The sequence below is a fragment of the Panthera uncia genome, assembly GCF_023721935.1.
Source record: "Panthera uncia isolate 11264 chromosome C1 unlocalized genomic scaffold, Puncia_PCG_1.0 HiC_scaffold_4, whole genome shotgun sequence".
Classification (NCBI taxonomy): domain Eukaryota; kingdom Metazoa; phylum Chordata; class Mammalia; order Carnivora; family Felidae; genus Panthera; species Panthera uncia.
Window position 1 is genome coordinate 33,117,263 of NW_026057585.1, and position 22,488 is coordinate 33,139,750.

General features: G+C 37.8%; 1 protein-coding gene across 6 annotated transcripts in view; it reads right to left on the reverse strand.

Moving 5' to 3' along the window:
* CLCA2 (chloride channel accessory 2) overlaps positions 1–22,488 on the reverse strand; it is a 65,680-nt gene that overhangs the window by 41,655 nt on the left and 1,537 nt on the right. For 2 of the 6 annotated variants that reach the window (XM_049616868.1, XM_049616870.1), the window contains exons 2-5: positions 21,568–21,782; positions 3,819–3,995; positions 2,460–2,691; positions 1,377–1,610 (exon numbers count right to left, since the gene is read on the reverse strand). The gene's annotated coding sequence lies outside the window, so the exon portion shown is untranslated. Of the gene's footprint in view, positions 1–1,376; positions 1,611–2,459; positions 2,692–3,818; positions 3,996–19,976; positions 20,066–21,567; positions 21,783–22,488 lie in introns of all 6 variants that reach the window. The other 4 variants (XM_049616869.1, XM_049616872.1, XM_049616873.1 and 1 more) reach the window with 4 other exon arrangements.

Consider the following 22,488-nt stretch of genomic DNA (forward strand, 5'->3'; position numbering starts at 1 on the left):
TAAGAGTTATTCACTTTCAGTAACTGAAGAATCTAAAGCACATCTTTGTTCGTTGTCTGAATTTGCAGTTCATCCTGGCCCCGGAAGGCCTCTCTATCCATTTTCATGGAGTCTGCAGGTAGAGACCCACAGTCAAAGTGACTAGAACATGCAATTGGTGTCAGAGAAGTCAGGACATCTGGCATCGTGAGGAGTCCAGGGAAGTTTTGGATTATTTCCTCTCAGGCTTTTGTTTCAACTCTTTAGCAATTGCATTTAAAGCAGGAAAGTTCACTATGTGGCAGGGCTACAAAGCTTATGGACCACTTTGGTTTTGCAACATTTGTGCAATAAATCGAAAAAGAAGTAAGACTTTGAATAAAACATAGTTTGCTAGCGACTCAGATGGCACGTTTCATACCTCCCTTATCCCATTTTCTTCAAACTTAGACTCATTTTCAAGTAAAGGAGTGAAGTGGATGGTGCAGATAGGGTCTGGGAAGTCATTTGTGTTTTGTTGAGTTACCACCATGTCAGAGCATGAGACTCTTATACTTCTCGTTGTTTTCATTCTCCCTATGTGGTCTTTCACCCCCAGACTTTTGCTATTAAGCCTCCTCCCCACCCTCACTGTGACAAGAACTCTGCAGATGAGTTTGTGCATGAAAAAAACCACCACTAAAATTTGCCAAAATGAATGGGAAACAGCAACTACTTTTACTGATAACTCAGTTAAAAAAACCATGGAGAAAAGGGTATGGAATATTTCTCATTTGCAAAATAGGCATAAAAGCGCCTTCTATAAAACACTCATGTGTATTAATTATGTACCAGATTGCATATGGCATCATGTGGATGTAAGATATTATTTTCATTATTATCATTATTTTCCAGGGAAGAACACAAAGAGAAAGCAGACATGTAAAGGAAAGTGTTTAAAGAGATGAAACATAAACATGGAGACTCAGAGAACAATAAATGAAATGAGAAGCACAAACGCTACATAGTTCTTCCCGAGCCTCCGGTCCTGTTTTCTTTCTGCTCTGATTCTGTCCATCTGTGAAGCTCCAAGGCTCTGCCAGATTCCCCTGCTGCCCCCAATCCCACCATGGGGCAGCACGTCCTTGCGTTTTCCTTCCTCTCCTTTTGCTGTTTCTATTACTCCACTTCACCCCACCAGCCCTGCAAAGAACAGAACAGTTCCAACCAGCTGAAAGATCTGGCAATTGGGGGAGTAGGGCTCCCCCTTCTGTTCTCAGGGGGCAGCTACCTGGGGCTCTGAATCTCCAGACAAAACTTGCAGCAAACAGAATCGACCTGCACAGACCTCCCTCCCAGAGTACACCAAAAGCTATTCAGAGTAGTACTTTTCAAACTTTAATGTACCTAACAATCACCTGTTCAAATTCAATTCCGACTCTGTAGGTCAAGGTGAGACCAACATTCTGCAAGGTGAGGCCACCTCCCAGATGATACTGAGGCTGCTGGTCCTTGGGCCACACCTGGAGTAGCTGGCCTCAGAAAAGCTCTTGGGGGATATCCAAGGATTTGCTTTGTGATTGTAGCAGTCTATGTAGTCTTTAAAAATATTTTTTACCTTCTTATGGGAAAAGCCTGTGCTTTCTTCAGACCTCAGGAGAAAAACATTGCATTAATTATGCATTTTTTATGGTGACACCATTGTTTAAATATTCTTTGTAAAGAAACAGCTATAGAGTACAGAGTTAAAGTTTAAAAATAAACCAACAGCACAGAATTTAGATTCTTGAAAGTCACAATCACCTTTCTATGATTAGAGCCCCTGCCTCAAATTTAGTCTATTTTCTTATTGATCATTATATGAGCCATGATAAGATTGTTTCAACGATCTCCAAAATGTAGTTTCAAACAAGTAATTGCCAAGGATGTACCTTATTTAAACAGGGGACTGTTTCCTTCACTGTTATTTCTCCTCCCTCAGTCAGTTATTCATTCAAAAACAAAATTGTGTCAAATACACCTCAATAAAGGTGCTAAAAACATAAAATCATGTTTTAGGTGCCAGGAACCATTCTAACTGCTGGATGTGTGTGAACAAAATAGAGTTTACGTTCTGTCCTAATGGAAAAGGGAGAGAGACAACCCACAAATGTGATGGGATATCTAGTGAAAGTGTTATGGAAAATAAGAAATCAGGTAAGGGGAGGAAAAAATGAGAGGGTAGAAGTTGAAATCTGCTGTTTCGTATCAGGTGGAGCAGGAGGCCTCACAGATAAGATTATCGGGAGTGAGGAAGGAAACAGGCAAATATCTGAGCGAGAAGTGGCACAGGCAAAGAGAAGGGCGAGTGGGAAGCCCCTGGGGCCAGAAGCTGCCTGGAGTGGAGCCAGGCACAAGAGGCCATGAACGGGGCCCCGAGCTTGGAGGGGCTGTGACACGGAGGCCGGGTCCAGTGCACATACCACATAGGCTGGCAGCTCATGGGAAAGACTGGAGTTTACCTGTGAAATGGGCCATCAGTGATGGATGTGGACCAGTGACACAATCTTCCTTCCAGATTTCCGTTCTGTGAGGAAGCCAAGGGTGGTAGCAGGGGCCAATGAGGGGTTTATCGCTGACCACATGTGAGGCAATGGAGTGGACGGACCTCAGACAATGGTCTTGGTTGTCGTTCTTTAGCCTTCCTTCAGCTTTCTAGGAGTTTCCTTTCTTCTCTACAGGGAATACTTTTTGCTGTTAAGGTGAAATAAAAGTCGTTCAGTTTGTAGGATTATTAAGAGAGGAATCAAAGAATACTTTGCCCAGAAATGCCTCACATAATGCTGACTGACAACAGAAGAGATAAAATGAGGAGAAATGACATGAAAATGATATGAGTTTATCTATAGTCGAATTAAATAAAAAATATAGTCCAAGTTTATAACATAAAGCTGTGGTTCTTGATGCTTTGTCCATAGGTGTTTGGTAAGTGGTAGATACAGTTATTATTAATTTAATTATCTGCTGTTGCCAGCTGGGGTCCCCTGTTCCTCAGAGACTTATGGGTAATTGGTTTTTATCCATGTCAATTCAATACCTGAGGACGACAGGTCCCCCTCCTAGATTTCCACAACTTCTTAAAATTCCTGTTTCCTGGAGCCACAGGAGCTGTCCCTGTGCTTTGCTATTTTGTTCCAAATATAATGTTTTGAGTTTTCCAAAGAAACATGTACATAGGTGGTGAACAATTGAGACTTTATTAGTTTATAGGTGGACCTAGAGAGGTATTTATGTCACAGAAAAATAAAATAAAACACTTCCCAATCACTGAGGGCATCGGCATTCCTTAAGTAATTTTCCACAAATGTGGAGTGCCCTTGGCCCCCCATTCGCCTCCGTCTCTTTCTATCCCAAGGGATCGAATCTCTCCTCCTTTCTCTCTTTTCCTTACTTTCAACAGCAAAAGCTAACAACTAACTAACCACCACCCACAAAACCCCTGCCTGGTCTCATGCAGAGCCAATGCCCTGCCCCTCAGAGTCCTTAGCACCACTTAGAAACCAGGCAGCCTGGGAGGGCTAGAAGGGATCCCTTTCAACCTCAGAAGGTTATATAGTGCCCAGGAGGGATTCTGGCCAAGGAGGGTTTTTAAAGACTCTTCTGGCTTAGTCACTGATCTTCCTGAATGGCTTCAAAAGCCACTTCAACTCATTTCTATTTCTTCTCCTCTAAATTAGATGTTAAAGTATTTATTCTGCTAACATTCTTTTTCTTGTGATATGTCACTTCTATTCCCTAAAGTTGCTATGTTCCATTTGACTAGCTTGGGCATAGCTATGGTCTCCGAGCTCTTCCCCTATCTGCAGTACCTAGCCCCTTACTTTGATCCCAGTTTTCTTGAATAACCTCCACATTTGACTGTGACTTGCTTGAAAATTCCAATAAATGCTCTGCTTAAACTGAGAGCATCTTGGATTTCCTTTCTTTTCGGTTACTACTCATCAATTCTTTTTGTGTCTCCCATATGAGTATTTTCTCTTCTGCTTTTTTCTATTCTCCTACAAAAAAAAATAGGGAGAAACTTAAAAACATGGTTAGTACAGTGTATGTCTTTCACTACACAGCTGTTTTTATTTTTTTTCTCCATTAGAAAGTAATAGGAATTTTTTTGAGTAGGGTCTCTTTAGAGGCACGTAACTAGGAAAAAGGAAAAATCTATCAGTTCCTTAATATAATTAAACATAAATTTAATATAATTGGTTACTAGAAATAGAGTCATCTTACAAACTAAAGATGTACAATGGATGATACATTTTAGCTAAGATCAGATGTTCACAATATAAAAATAATAAGAGTATTTTATTTTATTTTAAATTTAAATCCAAGTTAGTTACAATATAGTGTAATAACAATTTCAGGAAAAGAATTTAGTGATTCATCACTTACATATAACACCCAGTGCTCATCCTAATAAGTGTCCTCCTTAATGCCACTTGCCCATTTAGCCCAATACCCTTCCAGTAAGGGTGTTCTCTGTATTTAAGAGTCTCTTATGGTTTGTCTCCCTGTTTTTTATTATTTTGGTTCCCTTTCCTTATATTCATCTGTTTTGTATATTAAATTCCACATCTGAGTGAAATCATATATTTGTCTTATTTCACTTAGCATAATACACTCTAGTTTCATCCACATTGTTGCAAATGGCAAGGTTTCATTCTTCTTGATTGCTGAGTAATATTCCGTTGTATGTATATGTGTGTATACGTGTACATCTTCTTTATCCATTCATCAGTTGATGGAAATTGGGCTCTTTCCATACTTTGGCTATTGTTGATAGTGCCACTATAAACATTGGGGTGCATGTGCCCTTTTGAAACAACACACCTGTATCCCTTGGGCAAATACCTAGTAGTGCAATTGCTGGGTCATAGGGTAGTTCTGTTTTTAATTTTTTGAGGAAACTCTGTACTCTTTTCAAGAGTGTCTGCACCAGTTTATACTCCCACCAGCGGTGCAAAAGGGTTCCTCTTTCTCCATGTCCTCGCCAACATCTGTTGTTGCCTGAGTTGTTAATTTTAGCCATTCTGACAGGTGTGAAGTGATAGATATCTCAGTGTGGTTTTGATTTGCATTTCCCTGATGATGAGTGATTTTGAGCATTTTGTCATGTGTCTGTTAGCCATCTGGATGTCTTCTTTGGAAAAATGTCTGTTCGTGTCTTTTGCCCATTTCTTCACTGGATTATTTGTCTCATGGGTCTTAAGTTTGATAAATTCTGTATAGATTTTGGATACTAACCCTTTATCTAATGTGTCATTTGCAAATATCTTTTCCCATTCCGTCGATTGCCTTTTAGTTTTGCTGATAGTTTCCTCTGCAGTGCAGAAGCTTTTTATCTTGATGAGGTCCCAATAGTTCATTTTTGTTTTCGTTCCCCTTGCCTCTGGAGACATGTCAAGAAAGAAGTTGCTGTGGCCAAAGTCAAAGAAGTTGTTGCCTGTTTTCTCTTCTAAGATTTTGATGGCTTCCTGTCTTACATTTAGGTCTTTCATCCATTTTGAGTTTATTTTCATGTATGGTGAAGAAAGTGGTCTAAGTTCATTCTTCTGCATGTGGCTATCCAGTTTTCCCAACATCATTTACTGAAGAGAGTGTCTTTATTCCATTAGATAATCTTTCCTTCTTTGTCAAAGATTGGTTGGCCGTATGTTTGTGGGTCCATTTCTGGATTCTCTATGCTGTTCCACTGATCTCTGTGTCTGTTTTTGTGCCAGTACCATACTGTCTTGATGATTATAGCTTTGTAATACAGCTTGAAGTCCAGAATTGTGATTCCTTCCGCTTTGGTTTTCTTTTTCAGGATTTCTTTGACTATTCAGGGTCTTTTCTGATTCCATACACATTTTAGGATTATTTGTTCTAGCTCTGTGAATACTGCTGGTGTTATTTTGGTAGGGATTGCATTGAATATGTAGATTGTTTTGGGTAGTATCGACATTTTAACAATATTTATTCTTCCAATCCATGAGCATGGAATATTTTTCCATTTCTTTGTGTCTTCTTCAGTTTCTTTCATAAGCTTCCGATAGTTTACAAGTACAAAGATTTTTCATCTCTTTAGTTAGGTTTAGTCCTAGGTATTTTGTGGGTTTTGGTGCAATTGTAAATGGGATCAGTTCCTTGATTTCTCTTTCTCCTGCTTCAGTACTGGTGTATAGAAATGCAACTGATTTCTATATATTGATTTTATATCCTGTGACTTTGCTGAATTCATGGATCAATTCTAGCACTTTTTTGGTGGAGCCTTTTGGGTTTTCCACATAGAGTATCATGTCATCTGTGAAGAGTGAAAGTTTGACTTCCTCCTGGCTGATTTGGATGCCTTTTATTTCTTTGTGTTGTCTGATTGCTGAGGCTAGGACTTCCAACGCTATGTTGAAAAACAGTGGTGAGAGTGGACATACTTGCCATGTTCCTGACCTTAGGGGGAAAGCTCTCAATTTTTCCCTATTGAGGATGATATTAGCGGTGGATCTTTCATATCTTTTCTCTATCATATCTTTTATGAAAGATGGCTTTTATGATCTTAAGGTATGATCCTTCTATCCCTACTTTCTTGAGGATTTTTAACAAGAAAAGATGCTGTGTTTTGTCAAGTGCTTTCTCTGCATCTACCGAGAGGATCATGTGGTTCTTATCCTTTCTTTTAGTAATGTGATATATCACATTGATTGATTTGCAGATATTGAACCAGCCCTGCATCCCAGGAATAAATCCTACTTGATCATGGTGAATAATTCTTTTAATGTATTGTTGGGTCCGGTTTGCTAGTATCTTGTCGAGAATTTTTGCATCCATGTTCATCAGTGAAATTGGTCTGTAGTTGTCCTCTTTAGTAGGGTCTTTGCCTGGTTTTGGAATCAAGATAATGCTAACCTTGGAAAATGAGTTTGGAAGTTTTCCTTCTACTTCTATTTTTTGGATCATCTTCAAAAGAATAGGTGTTAACTCTTCTTTAAATGTTTGGTATAATTCCCCCTGGAGAGCCATCTGGCCCTGGGCTCCTGTTGGGAGATTTTTGATTACTGATTCAATTTCTTCACTGGCTATGGGTCTGTTCAAATTTCATATTTCTTCCTGTTTCAGTTTTAGTAGTTTATGTGTTTCTTGGAATTTGACCATTTATTCCAGATTGCACAATTTGTTGGCATATAATTGCTCATAATATTCTCTTATTATTGTTTGCATTTCTGCGGTATTGGTTGTGATCTCTCCTCTTTCATTCTTGATTTTATTTATTTGGGTCCTTTTCTTTTTGATCAATCTGGCTAGGGGTTTATCAATTTTGTTAATTCTTTCAAAGAGTCAGCTCCTGGTTTCATTGATCTGTTCTACTGTTTGATTTCGATATCATTGATTTCTGTCCTAATCTTATTATTTACCTTCTTCTGCTAGTTTTTGGCTTTAGTTTTAGTTTTAGTTTTAGGTTTTATTTTCCCCAGCTCTTTTAGGGTAAGATCAGGTTGTATATTTGAGACCTTTCTTCCTTCTTTAGGAAAGCCTGGATTGCTATTTACTTCCCTCTTATGATTGCCTTTGCTTCATCCCAGAGGTTTTGGGTTGTCATGTTTTCATTTTCATTGGTTTCCATGTCCTTTTTAATTTCCTCTTTAATTTCTTGGTTAACCCATTCATTCTTTAATAGGGTGTTCTTTAGTCTCCAAGTATTCATGGTGTTTCCAAATTTTTTCTTGTGGTTGATTTTGAGTTTCACAGCATTGTGGTGTGAAGATATGCAAACCATGATCTCAATCTTTTTGTACTTGTTGAGGGCTGATTTGTGTCCCAGCATGTGATCTATTCTGGAGAATGTTCCATGTGCACTTGTGAAGAATGTGTATTGTGCTTTAGGATGAAATGTTCTGAATATATCTGTTTAGTCCATCTAGTCCAGTGTGTCATTCAAAGCCATTATTTCCTTGTTGATTTTCTGCTTAGATGATCTGTCCATTTCTGTAAGTGGAGTGTTGAAGTCCACTACTCTTATGGTGTTATTATCAATGAGTTTCTGTATGTTTGTGATGAACTTATTTATATAATTGTATACTCTCATGTTTGGGGCATAAATATTTATAATTGTTAGAGCTTCTTGGTGGATAGACACTTAATTATGATATAATGCTCTTCATCTCTTGTTACAGTCTTTATTTTAAAATATAGTTTGTCTGATATAAGTACAGCTACTCCAGCTTTCTTTTGATGACTATTAGCATGATAGATTGTTCTCCATTCCGTTACTTTCTATTTTTTATTTTTAAGTTTTTTTTTTACATTTATTTATTTACTTTTGAGAGACAGAGCACAAGCAGGGGATGGGCAGAGAGAGAGGGAGACACAGAATCTGAAGCAGGCTCCAGGCTCTGAGCTGTCAGCACAGAGCCCGATGCGGGGCTCGAACTCACAAACCGCGAGATCATGACCTTAGCTGAAGTCGGATGCTCAACCGACTGAGCCACCCACATGCCCCTCCATCCTTTTACTTTCAATCTGCAGGTGTCTTTAGTCTAAAATGGTCTCTTGTAAGCAGCATATAGATGGGTCTTGTTTTCTAATCTGTTCTGATACTGCAGTGTTTAGTCCATTGACATTTAGAGTCAGTACTGAAAGATATGAATTTAGTGCCACTGTGTTGCCTGTAGAGTTGTTGCTGGTGATATTCTCTTGTCCTTTCTAGTCTTTGTTGCTTTTGGTCTTTTTTGTTTTATTTCATCTTTTCTACACTCAAATAGTCCCCCTTAGAATTTCTTGTAGGGCTGGTTTAGTGGTCATGAACTCTTTTAGTTTTTGTTTGTCTGGGAAACTCTATCTCTCCTTCTATTTTTTTTTAATTTTTTAAATTTTTTCTTATTTGAGAGAGAGAGAGAAAGAGAGAGAGAGAGACTATACGAGTGGGGGAGGAGCAGAAAGAGACAGAAATACAGAATACGAAGCAGCCTCCAAGCTCTGAACTGTCAGGGCAGAGCCCAATATGAGGCTCAAACTCACAAACCACAAGATCATGACCTCAGCTTAAGTTGGACGCTTAATCAACCGAGCCACGCAGGTGGCCCTCTTTTTCTATTTTGAATGATAGCCTTGCTGGATGAAGAATACTTGCTGCATATTTTTCTGATTCAGCACGTTGAATATATACTGCCACTCCTTTCTGGCCTGCAAAGTTTCTGTCTGCTGCGAATGTAATCCTTATAGGTTAAGGACCTTTTTTTCCCCTGGTTGCTTTCGTAATTCTTTCCTTGTCTGTGTATTTTGTGAATTTGACTATGATATGCCTTGGTGATGGTTGGTTTTGTTGAATCTAATGGGAGCTCTCTCTGCTTCTTGGATTTTGATGTCTGCGTCCTTCCCCAGATTAGGAAAGTTTTCTGCTATAATTTGCTCACATAATTTGCTCACTTTTTCTCTTTCTTCATATTCTGGGACTCCTATGATTTGGATGTTATTCCTTTTTAATAAGTCACTGAGTTCTCTAAGTCTTGTATCGCACTCTTTTGCCTTGTTTCCCTCTTTTTTCCTGCTTTATTATTCTCCATAATTTTATCTTCTATATTGCCAATTGTCTGCTCTGCTTTATCCATCCTCGCTGTCATGGCATCCACTTGAAACTGCATCTTGGTTATAGCATTTTTTTTAAAATTTTTTTTAACGTTTATTTATTTTTGAGACAGAGAGAGACAGAGTGTGAACAGGGGAGGGGCAGAGAGAGAGGGAGACACAGAATCTGAAACAGGCTCCAGGCTCTGAGCTGTCAGCACAGAGCCTGATGCGGGGCTCGAACTCACAGACCATGAGATCATGACCTGAGCCGAAGTCGGCCGCTTAACTGACTGAGCCACCCAGGCGCCCCGGTTATAGCATTTTTAATTTTGTCCTGGCTAGATTTTTACTTTTATCTCCACAGAAGAGGATTCTGTGCTTTTTTCAACCCCAGCTAGTATTCTTAATATTATGGCTCTACATTCTAGTTCAGACATCTTGCTTGTATCTGTATTGATTAAGCCCCTGGCTGTCTTTTCTTCCTGTTCTTTCTTTTGGGGTGAATTGCTTCAGTTTGTCATTTTGGAGGAAAAAAATTAAAATTAAAAAATTAAAAGCAAAACAAAAACTCAAATAAAGGAAGCTAGATTCTAGGCGTGTTTTGGTCTGCTCGTTGCAAGAAGCTTGATAGGATAGAGAAAAAAGGGAAAGAAAAGAAAAAAGGTAAGAAAATGTTAAAAAAATTTAAAAATTATAAAATAAAATAGAATAAAATGAAATAAAGAAAATTAAATAGAATAAAAAATAAAACATTAAAAATAAAGTAAAAAATTAATAAAAATAAAATTAAAATTAAAAAACAAAAATAAAATTTTCTTTCTGTATCCAAGAAAGGAAAAAAAAACCAACTTAAACAAAAGCAGAAACAAAAAAACAAACCAAAAAAACCCCAGACTAATAAATGAAGCAGCAAACCAAATAAAAACCAAATGAAGTTACATCATTTCCCCTAGAAATGAGACTATGGAGCCCTCTATAGTCCATACACTAAGCAGGTGGAGGGACTTGTGCTGGTCTTGTGGAATGTGCTTGGAGGGCACAGTTGAGTAGGGCTTGGTGTAATGGCTCCGTTCTCCACTATGGGGCGCTGCTTAGCTTAGTGGGGTGAATCAAGGTGGCACATATGCGCATGCGTGGGAGAGGTGGAAATGGCTTCACTTAGGTCCCTAGTCTCTGGCACAGGAGCTTCTGCTCTCACCGACCCACTATCAAGCACCTCTCCTTTGTTTCAGCCCTCTGTCCACCCCTGGCCTCTGCCCTGTTCGTGTCTAAGCTGTCCCACCTACCAGGCAGCACCTCCCTCCAGAGTTTTATTTCAGATGGGGTTATGTTTCAAAATCCTGCATTTCAGGGACCCCTGTGGCTTGGTCCAGCCTCAAGTCTCTGGGGGAGGGTCTCGCTGAGCAATGTCTGGGTGCTGGCTTGCCCCAGAAAACGCTTGCGCAATCGCACAGTGGCAGAGGGTCAGAGATTATGGCAAATCACAACATAGCCAGTGCCAGGTTTCACTGCACTCTGCTGTCTTTGTCCCAATACCAGCAAACGTGGCTGCTCTCCAGGTCCACTGTGACCTTTGCCTGTGGGGAGGCCGTATGGCCTCTACCAAACTCTCTCTAAGCAGGGGAACCACTTCTCTCCGTGTGGCACACGGACCCTGCTGCCTGCTCTGGGGATTCATCCTACTTCCTCACCAGAGCACCACCAGGCACTGAGCTCCAGAACTTCAGATTCTGCACTCCACTGTTTATTGAATCCTGGTAGTATTGAAACCCTCTCCTTTCTTCCCATCAGTGGTTTTGGGGAACAGATTTCTTGTTCAGTCCCCTGCGTGTTTTCACTCCAGCTACTTTTAGGGGAGTGTTTTTCTTGCATTCTCCCGATGTGTTGCATTCTTCCCCTTTCTCTGTCCTCCATCCCCAAAAACAGCTCCCTACCCTCTGTGGCTTTTCTCTCCCCCAGTTCATCTCTCCACAGCACGTAACTGCCTAACTGCCGAGCTCTGTAGCTCAAATTATGCAGATTATTGTGTTTATCCTCAGATCAGTTTTCTAGGTGTGCAAAATGGTTTGGTGCTGTGTTTCACAGACAAGACAAGCTCAGGGTCTCCAGGCTGCTCTGCCATCTTACCTCCCTCTCCCCGAGGGTATTTTAAAAGCAATGGTTGGGGGCGCCTGGGTGGCTCAGTCGGTTGAGCGCCGACTTCGGCTCAGGTCATAATCTCGCGGTCCGTGAGTTCGAGCCCCGCATCAGGCCTCTGTGCTGACAGCTCAGAGCCCGGAGCCTGTTTCAGATTCTGTGTCTCCCTCTCTCTGACCCTCCCCATTCATGCTCTGTCTCTCTCTGTCTCAAAAAATAAATAAACGTTAAAAAAAAAAAAAAAAAAGCAATGGTTGTGAGCAAGTGACAGATTTTTAAAAGAAACTTTTTGGGAAGCATTTTGTATTTTTCAATGAAGAATAAAGGAATGAATTTTTTAGTGTCATAATTTATCCTAAATGTCATTATATCATATACATGTTTTATCTCCACTTGGATGAGTTATAATATAGATAATAGGAATGAGTCATACTTTGTAAATTACTTACTAAGCAGGGGATAAAGCAAAATAGTAAAATAGTAAAATTCCAGAGTCTAAGAATATGTTAAAAATGTCTGCCACTTCTGTTTTCAATTACATAAATTTTTATTGGCATTCACCTTTAATCCTGTTTGCAATGATCATGTGGAAACAGCAATTAAATGGTTAAGAGTTTGGCTTTGACATTAGACTAACTGGATTGAAATTCCAGCTCTGGCTTTTACTGACTGTGTGGCCTTAGGTAAGTTATTCAATATCGCCATGCCTCACTTTCCACATTTGTAAAATTGTTGTAAAATTTAAATAGTACATGGAGTGGGGCGCCTGAGTGGCTCAGTCAGTTAAGCGTCCGATTTCAGCTCAGGTTATGATCTTGCAGTTCACGAGTTTGAGCCCCATGTCAGGCTCTGTGCTGACAGCTGAGAGTCTGGAGCCTGCTTCAGATATTGTATCTCCCTCTCTCTCTGCCCCTACCCCACTCGTGCTCTGTTTCTCTCTCTCTCAAAAATAAATAAACATTAAAAAAAAGAGTACATGTAGTGATTAAAACTGTATTTAGGTCACAATAAAAGTTTAATAAATATTAATACAGGGGCACCTGGTTGGCTCACTTGGTTAAGCCTCTACTCTTGATTTTGGCTTAGGTCGTGATCTTATGGTTCATGGGATCGAGCCCTGCATGGGGCTCTGTGCTGATAGTGCAGAGCCTGCTTAGGATTCTCTCTCTCTCTCTCTCTCTCTCTCTCACTCTCTCTCTCTCTCCCTCTCTCTCTCTGCCCCTTCTCTGCTCTCTCTCTCTTGCTCTCTCTCAAAACAGATAAACTTAAGAAAATAAATATTAAACTATATTAATTTATGGCCTTTCTCTGGTGTGTGTGGCACCTTTATGGGCACTATTAGTTGCCTGGACAATAGCTTGCCTCCTTCACTTTCTTGCTGGCAGAAGCTGTCTTCCAAGATGGAGGTCAAAAATGTCTGAGGCTCATTTTTCCAAGCCTCCCTCATATTGGGGCACAACTCTGTGACCCGACTCAAGCCGGTAATCTAAGGATTAGTCTGCTAGCAGGAGGGAGGTGGAGGAGAAGGAGATGGTGATGTTGAGATCATTTATAGATAATATTTTCTTCCCTGAAATAAATGAAAAATGTCTAGGAAAATCCCACCTTTCTTTCCAAAGAAGGCACTTAGCTGAGGGAGACTCTGTGGCCCTTAGGTGGAAGGTGAAGAGGGCAACCAAAAAGTAAAGGGTAGTAGAGCGGAAAGGTTTTAGAAAGAGCCCGTGTCTCTGATGACACTGGTGACAGCTGTGCCAATCTGGAGAGTGCCTAACTCCAGACATCTTATTGTGTGAGGTAACAAACGCTCCGGTTCTTTAAGCCAACATTAGTCAGGTATTCTGTTACTTCCAACCCAAACTGTTACAACTGATAAAGGCACTTAAAAAAATAGCATTGATATTTCTAAAAAGTGCCAATCAGTGTTTGGAAACATGTATATAAGTGGTTTAATATGTGGACTATATGATATTTTGATAAAAAATTAATATTACTTTCATCTTCTAGGTAGAATTTTGACCAAGCAATTTTCTCTTCCATACAAAAGGATCATGCTGAACTTCAATAAACTAGGGGGAAAAGACCTACTGACAAAAGCCCATCCAAAGTAAACGGGTCTAAAAGAAAACGATTTTTAAAAAAGCAAACAACAGGACTAATCCTTCAGCTTTCTTAAGTTTTTCTTAAAATGTATACTAGACCAAATGTGCTAACTATGCCAATTTCATATCGTATCCCTGCATTATTAATCTTTTGGACCACATTTTATTTCCTTATGAATGTTTTTCTTCATATTTGACACCTAGGAGTTCATCATTTTCAGAGTGTTGTTTATTTTTTTGTTTTTGTTTTCCTGTTTTATTGTTGAAGTATAACTCACATACAATATTATGTCAGTTTCAGGTGTACAACATATTTATTTGACAGTTCTATAAGTTACTCAACGTTCCTAAGTGTTGTAACTGTCACCATACATTATTATAATATTACTGATTATATTCCCTATGCTGTACTTTTAATCCCTGTGGCTTATTTATTTTGTAACTGAAAATTTGAACCATTTTATCCCCTTTACCTATTTCACTGATCCCCCACCCACTACCTCTCAGGCAACCACAAGTTTATTCTGTTTTGCCTTTGTTTATTTGTTTTGTTTTTTTAGATTTTGCACATAAGTGAAATCATATGGTATTTGTCTTTCTCTGACTTATTTCATTAAGATAATACTCTCTAAGTCCATCCATATTGTCACCAATGGCAAGATTTCATTATTTTTATGGCTGTATGATATTCCATTTTGTGTGTGTGTGTGTGTGTGTGTGTGTGTGTGTGTGTGTCCCCTTCTTTGTACCTTCATCTATTGATGAACATTTGGGCTGCTTCCATATCTTGGCAATTGCAAAGAATGCTACAATAAATATAGGCATGCATGTTTCTTTTTGAATTAGTGTTTTCATTTTCTCTGGGTAAATGCCCAGTAGTAGAATTACTGGATCATATGGTGTTTCCATTTTTAATTTTTTGAGAAACTTCCGTAATGTTTTACACAGTGGTTGCACCAATTTACATTTCCACCAAAAGTGTATGAGGGCTCTCTTTTTTCCACATCCTTTCCAACATTTGTTATTTCTCGTCTTTTGATATTAGACATTCTGACTAGTGTGAGGTGATACCTCATCATGGTTTTGATTTGCATTTCCCTGATGATTAGTGGTGTTGAACATTTCTTCATGTGTCTATTGGCCATCCGTATGTCTTCTTTAAAAATATGTCTAGTCCGTTATTTTGCCCATTTTAAAATCAGATTGTTTGGTTTTTGGTGTCAAGTTATACATTATTTGAATTTTTTGAATATTTTGAATACTAACCCCTTATTGGCTATATCGCTTACAAATATCTTTTCTCATTCACTAGGCTGCATTTTTCTATTATTGATGCTCTCCTTTGCTATGCAATTATGTGTGTTCTTTAAATAGCTAACTAATTCTTAAATAAACTTTTAGTTATATTCATAGATTTTCAAACAATACAAGAATAATAAAATAGTGTCTCTACTCTCTATGACCACATAACATCTTTATGCCATGAGAACTAAATTGCTTAGATTTATTCTTAAAGCTTTTAAAACCTAATCAGAGCCAAATAATAATATATTTTAAGAAGGAAATTTCACACTCATGCATCATTTTCCCTTAGTCAGCCAAAGAAATGATAATGTCTGTAGGATAGAATACTGAGCTTACAATATAAGGATAAGCAATGTTATTTTCTGTATGATATTAAAACAAGTTATTTTGATTTAAAAATTGTCTATATGATATATTAAATGTTCCATACATGAAATAGTTATAGTGATAGTAAATATTGAACATATGCTACAACTTGGGCTGAATTTGAAAGTCCTTATTTAACTAGTCAAACATCCTGGATTTTTGCAAATTATGGTAATTACGGGAATCATTTATAGTTGAGAAGGAAAAGTAGATTCACTTATGCTACTACAGTTTTTTTAAAAAGACTCATGTCTGAGGCCTCAAACTCTGTGGAAAATATCTGGATGAAAAGAGATAATCAGATCTAGCAGTCTCACTCCTTGGTATTTACCTAAAGGAATTGAAAACATATGTTTACATTAAAACCTCTATGTGGATGTTTATAGCAGCTTTATTCATAATTGCCAAAACTTGGAAGCAACTGGGATGTTCTTCAGTAGGTAAATGAAAAAATAAACTATGGTGCATCCAGGCAATGGAATGAGATGTCAAACCATGAAAAACATGGAGAAAATTTAAATGCATATTACAAACTAAAAGAAGCCTATATGAAAAGGACACATACTGTATGATTTCAATTATAGGACATGCTGGAAAAGGCAAAACTATGGAGACAGTAAGATCAGTGGTTGCTAAGGATTTGCAGGAAGGGAGAGATGAAAAGGCAGAGCACAGGAAATTTTTAGGGCAGTGAGAATACTCTTATGATACTGTAATTATGCATTATAATGTCATTATGCATTTGTCCAAACTCATAGAATATACAACACCAAGAATGAATCCTAATGTAAACTATATACTCTGGGTGATAATGATGTGTCAATTTAGCTTCATCAATTGTAAAAAATTTTCCATCTGGTGAGAGATGTTGATAATGGAGGAGGTTATGTATGTGTGTGGACAGGTAATATATATATCATATCTTTGAGTGTTCCTTTCAATTTAGCTATGAACCTAAAACTTCTTTTTAAAAAAATGTCTTAAAAAAAGAGAGATAGAATTCTTGATTTTATATCATGTGCTTTACACCTTAAAACAACCATTGTTTACTAAGATCTACCACCTATAGGACACCTATGATTTAATGAGACAGGGCTATGTGCTCTACAAATATGACCTCAATCATCACAACAATCCTATCAGGGAGAACTATTCTTTTTTTTTTTTTTAAGAAAAACACAGCTTAGAGAAGTAAAGTAACTTGCCCAAGACTTGTAGCTAGAAAACATTAATACAGGTTGGTTTGTTTTCAAAGCCCTTGCTGTAGCCACTGTTAATATAACAACTCATATCAACCTCACCCCACATTTATGTCCAGCCCAAACTACAATGGCTTAGTTAGTGCAGAACTGGAGTAGTTGCCTGTCTCAGTGGTTTCTGGTAAGGACCTCTTTCAACAACAGGTAATATGTTGCCCACTCCTATAGACTAAATGTTTATATTCTCCCCAAATTTGTATCCCCATTGTGATGATATTTGAAGGTGGGGCCTCTGAGAGGTAATTAAGGTCATGAAGGTGGAGCTTTTCTCTTGGGAGTAGTGCCCTTACAAGAAGAGACGTGAGAGCACTCTTTTTCTCTCTTTCTCTCTCTTGCTTTCTCCCTCCCTCTCTCATATGTGAGCATACAGCAAAAAGGTATCCATTTGAAAACCAGGAGGAGGTCACCAGGAATTGAATTGGCTGGCATCTTGATCTTGGACTTCTCTGACTCCACAACCATTAGCAATAGCCTTCTGTTGTTTAAGCCACCCAGTTAGTAGTTCTTTCGTCATAGCTGCCTGAACTAAGACACCCACTTTCTCTTTAGTAAAAGTGATGCCTTTTGTTCCCCAAGACTTTGCTCAGTCCTTGTTTAACTTACCCTGTGGACAACCTACCTTACGGTAAATGAAGTCAACCTAATTGTAAAACTTAAATAAAACCACAGTAGTCAAGAGAATATGATGTTGGCATATGTTTTGATTATCCATTACTGGATGGATAGGATGGAAGGTCCAGAAGTAGACCCACACATGAATGGTCTAATCATTTTCAGGAAAAGCAATAAGTTAATTCAATGTGGAAGAGAAAGGCTTTCAAATAAATCATGGTAGAACTACTGGATATCTATATAAAATCAAGTAAACCTTGACACCTGCTTCATTCCTTATAAAAAAGTGATGCAGAATGGATCATACATTTAAATATAAAAGCTTAGAATCATAAAAGGTCTAGAAAAAATATAATATATTCACAAATATAGAGTTGTAAAGAACAAAAATATAAAAGGAAAAATGTTGATATATTAGATTGTATCAAAATTGAAAATTTTTGCTCACTAAAAGGTATCATTAATAAAATGAATAGTCAGGGTACAAAGTGGGAGAAAATATTATTATATATATTTCACGAAAGATTTTTTTCAGAAAACATAAAGAACACCTACAAATCAATAATAAAAGGACAACCCAATAAAAAATTGGGGAAAATAACACTTCATAAAACATATACATATGGTTCATAACTATTAAAATGGTGCTCAACGTCATTAGTTATCAGGGAAATGCAAATAATGTATAATGAATGTCACTTCACACCTACTAGAACAGCTAAAATTAACCAGAAAAAGTGGCTATAATAAATGTTGGCAAGGATTAAAGCATTTGAACCCCTCATACACTGCTGGTACAATGATTTTTGAGATAGATATAGCATTTTTTTGTAAAGTTTTTTGTAAAGTTACATGTGTATGTAAAGTTACATGTGTAAAGGTACATGACCCAGCAATTCTACTGGCTGGGTAGATAAGAAAATGTAGATAAGATAAGAAAATCTATCTACTGTAGATAAGAAAATGAAAGTGTATATTCATAAACTACCTTTCATAAGAATATCTATAGCAGCCTTATTCATGATAATCCCAAACTGCAAATAACTAAATACCTGTCAACAGAGTTGATAAACAAATTGTGATATATTCAGATAACTGAATACTACTACTTCGTAATAAAAAAGAACAAACTACCAAAATAGGCAACAACATAAATGAATATAAAAAAACATATGTATTGAGTGAAAGGAGGCAGATGCAAAGGAATATGTATTGTATGATTGCATGTATATGAAAATCAAGAATGAGCAAATTAACATCTAATGGCAGAAGTTAGAAAGTGGTTGTCTTAGAGTATGCATGTGTGATGGGGGTGAAGGTAGTTTTGGTTAATGGACTGGAAAGAAATGCAAATAAACTTACTGGGTTCATGTAAATGTTCTAGATTTTGTTTTAGGTAGTGGCTTCATGGGTGTGTATAATTGTCAAAACTCATATTCTGAACACTTAATATCTGCACACTTTATTGAATTTAAATTATACATGAATTTAAAAGTGGCCTGTAGACTTCGGGAATTAAGTAGTTACTGATGGAAGTCTTTCATGGGAATGGCAGAAATGAAGAATACAAAGATTGAGGGGTGGTTTTGCTGTTTATAATGCACTAAGATGCTTAAAAATGTTAGAAGCTCAGAGGTCCAGAGAGCTTCTATGATTTCCTTAGAAATATATCTCTATGGGTTGCTAGGATGACACATCCGAATCAATTATTAATGCTGTCAAAGACTGAACTCCAAGGTAAGTTGAATAAACAGACTCACTAGGTCTTTTAGGTAAAAAATTAAGACATTGATTGAGAAGTTGGATCTTGAGAATTGTAATAACCCGTTAGAGTGTACTTAGATAATTCTATCACCTTGATAGACCCTAAAGAGCTCTTTGCTGTCTGAAGAAGTCTTCCTTCTCTATCTTATAAAGCTGGTCTTGTCTTCTTTGAAAATTCAGAAATTACTTCATCTGAGGAATTAACCTTGTGAAGAGTACCTGATTCTCCCCATAATTCACTGCTATCACTTCTTTACATCTCTAGACCAGTACCATCTAGTAAAAATACAATGTGAGCCATATACATAATTTTTAATTTTTTAGTAGCAAACTTAAAAGCTGTAAAAAAGAACAAAATTTAAATTTTAATAATATATCTTATTTAACTCAACATACCCAAAATATTATCATTTCAACAAATGATTATTATAAAAATGAAGATATTTTATTCTTTTTTCATATGCAAAATCATGTTTTGCACTTACAACATGTCTCAAGACTACTCACATTTTAAATGTTCAGTAGCCATAAGTTGCTAGTGGCCTCTATGTGGGGGCAGGATTGATTAATGTTAGCACTGTTAACATTTGGACTGAATAAGTTTTTGTTGTAGGGGCTGTTCTGTGCATTGTAGAATGTTTAGCAGCATCCCTGACCTCTACCTACTAGATGCCAGTATTATTAGATCCATAGATCTACAGAGTTAGATCTCAATATATTCCAGGGCACAAGTAAAAAGTCTGACCTGGGAGAAGTCTTTCATACAAAAAAAATGTGCAAGATTTTGCTTATTTATATTGGCAGAAACCTATGGAATATGATAATGAATCTCGAGAGTGTTAGACTAGTGATGAAGGAATTTAATTTTCGAAGAGATCGAAATTATCAGTATGGATATACTTACCAAAGACCATGGATTCACCATGCTTGCCTAAGCATCTGGGAGTGGTTAAAGGTTTGCTTGGTTGGTTGAAACGTGGGTCCAATGGTGGCCTGCATTAAATACAGTTGAGATGCTAGAAATCTCATGATATATTTTAGAAGATTGAGTTAGAAGACTTAAGGAGATAGAATGATTGGAATGGATTTATCATGTGTGACCCAGTCACCTATTGCCAATTGTGTCCTAAAAAGGCCTGGAGGACCTTCTCTTCAATAATGCATTGAGAAAATATTGTGAGGGAGAGAAAATATTGCTGTCCTCTGAGCCCAGGGATGAAGTTAGGACACGCTGCAATTAAATAGGATCCCTAATTCCCTAAGGGAAATAATAGGCTCTCAAAGTGGCAGACGCCAAGTGAGAGCACTTAACCATCAGGGATGAGATAGCTATGGTTTCCATTATAGGAAGCAGGGCCAGAACAGTAACCATAGTTGTTAGACTAGGAGGGATCTTTAGCAGTGGGTGATTGATTATGGTGTCCCTATACTTGAAATGAAAAATTGCTAGATATGATGAAAAGAGACCTGAACTTCATATTTACAACATCTTGGCATTGCTTCTTCATTCATGGCTATTATAATCAGAAGGCCAATTAGTAGGCCCTCGAATGGCCCTTTTCTACCGAGAAAGTAAACCAAAATCCATACCATATTTCTAGGGGAATTCTAGTGATTATTGCCACCATCAAAGACTTTAAAGATGCTTGAGTGGTGATTCTCACCACATTCCCATTTAACCTTCTATTCAGTCTGGGTAGAAGATGAATGGGTCATCTAAAATGTGGATCCATATGCAGTCTTTTTATCAGGTGACTAACCACAACTTCTTTTTTATTTTTTAATTTTTTTAATGTTTATTTTTTTAAATTCTTTTTCTAATGTTTATTTTTGAGAGAGAGAGAGAGAGAGAGAGGAGCAGAGAGAGAGGGAGACACAGAGTCTGAAGCAGACTCCAGGTTCGGAGCTGTCAGCACAGAGCTGGTCGCAGGGCTCAAACCCACAGACTATAAGATCATGACCTGAACTGAAGTTGGATGCTTAACTGAGCCACCCAGATGCCCCAATATTTATTTTTAAGAGAGAGAGAGAGAGAGAGCGCGCGCGCAGGGGAGGGGCAGAGAGAGAAAGTGAGACACAGAATCTGAAGCAGGCTCCAGGCTCTGAGCTGTCAGCACAGAGCTTGACCCGGGCCTTGAACTCATGAACCATGAGATCATCACCTAAGCCAAATTGGACGCTTAACTGACTGAGCCACCTAGGTGCCCGGAATAAACACAATTTTTAACACCTAGCATGCAGGTATCACTCTGGCAAATGTCTTTTACTCATCCTAGTATGCACAGAACAGAGGAAGTTGTTTGATTTTATCTGGAAGTGAGAGAATGTCAGAGAATTTATTGCCTTACATAAGGGCTATGTTAGTTCTCTAGTTCTCTGTCCTACTTTAGTGTGCAGGGACCATGATCATTTCATCAACTTATGGGTATCACTTTAGTCTACTACATTTAGGATACTGTGCTGATAGAACTTGATGATCAGGAAATAGCACATACCTTAGATACCGTGTGCAGTAAATTCTTTCCATTGATGTGACTTTGACACTGTCCTAAAAGAGGCAGAATCTTTTACTCTTTCCCTTGTATTTTGGCTGGTTCTCTGATATATTTTAGATAGAAAAGTGCAGCAGAAGTGGTTCTGTGTAACTTGTGTGGCCTTAGATCTGCAGCTTCTTCCTTTGTTGCCTAGGACACTCACTCTTGGGATGCACCTGCCATGAATAAAAGCTCAAGTTGGCCACATGCAGAGCCACAGGGATACAATACAAGAGGCCTTAGCCTCCCAATTGAACCCACCAAGTCACCAAACATAAATAATCTTGGATATTCCAGCCTCAGCAGCAGTCTGGTTGCAACTGGATGAGAGACACCAGCTGTTGCCACATGGTTGTTATTTTAAACCACTAAGTTCATTAAAATAGCAAAAGAAAGCCAAAACGTGTTGGAAAAAATGTGATTCAGAGTGGAGGATAAACCCTATGAAAATAATTTATTACACAACCAAACTGTGTTTTAAATGGCTTTTTTATTTTGCTAAGTTTTATTTGTATTTATCAAGTATCTTTAATATTTCACTATTTGCTATTTTTACGTTATATATTTCTTCCCAAGAGGAAGGAAAACAAAATTACTTCTCCAATATTGCATTGTTGCATCCTGCACACACTAATGAGTTTAATGTTTATGACATACTTGATGTTTTAAATGCTTTATATTAGAGGTCTGAACACAATGTCCTTTGGGCCAAATCTATCCTGGTATCTATTTTTGTAAATAAAGTTTTACTGCAACACAGAGAAACCATGTATTTATATATCCCCAATGACATCTTTTATGCATCATTGGCAGAGTAAAGTATGACAGAGACTGTATAATTCACAAAACCTAAAATATTTACTATGTGGCCTTTTACAGAGA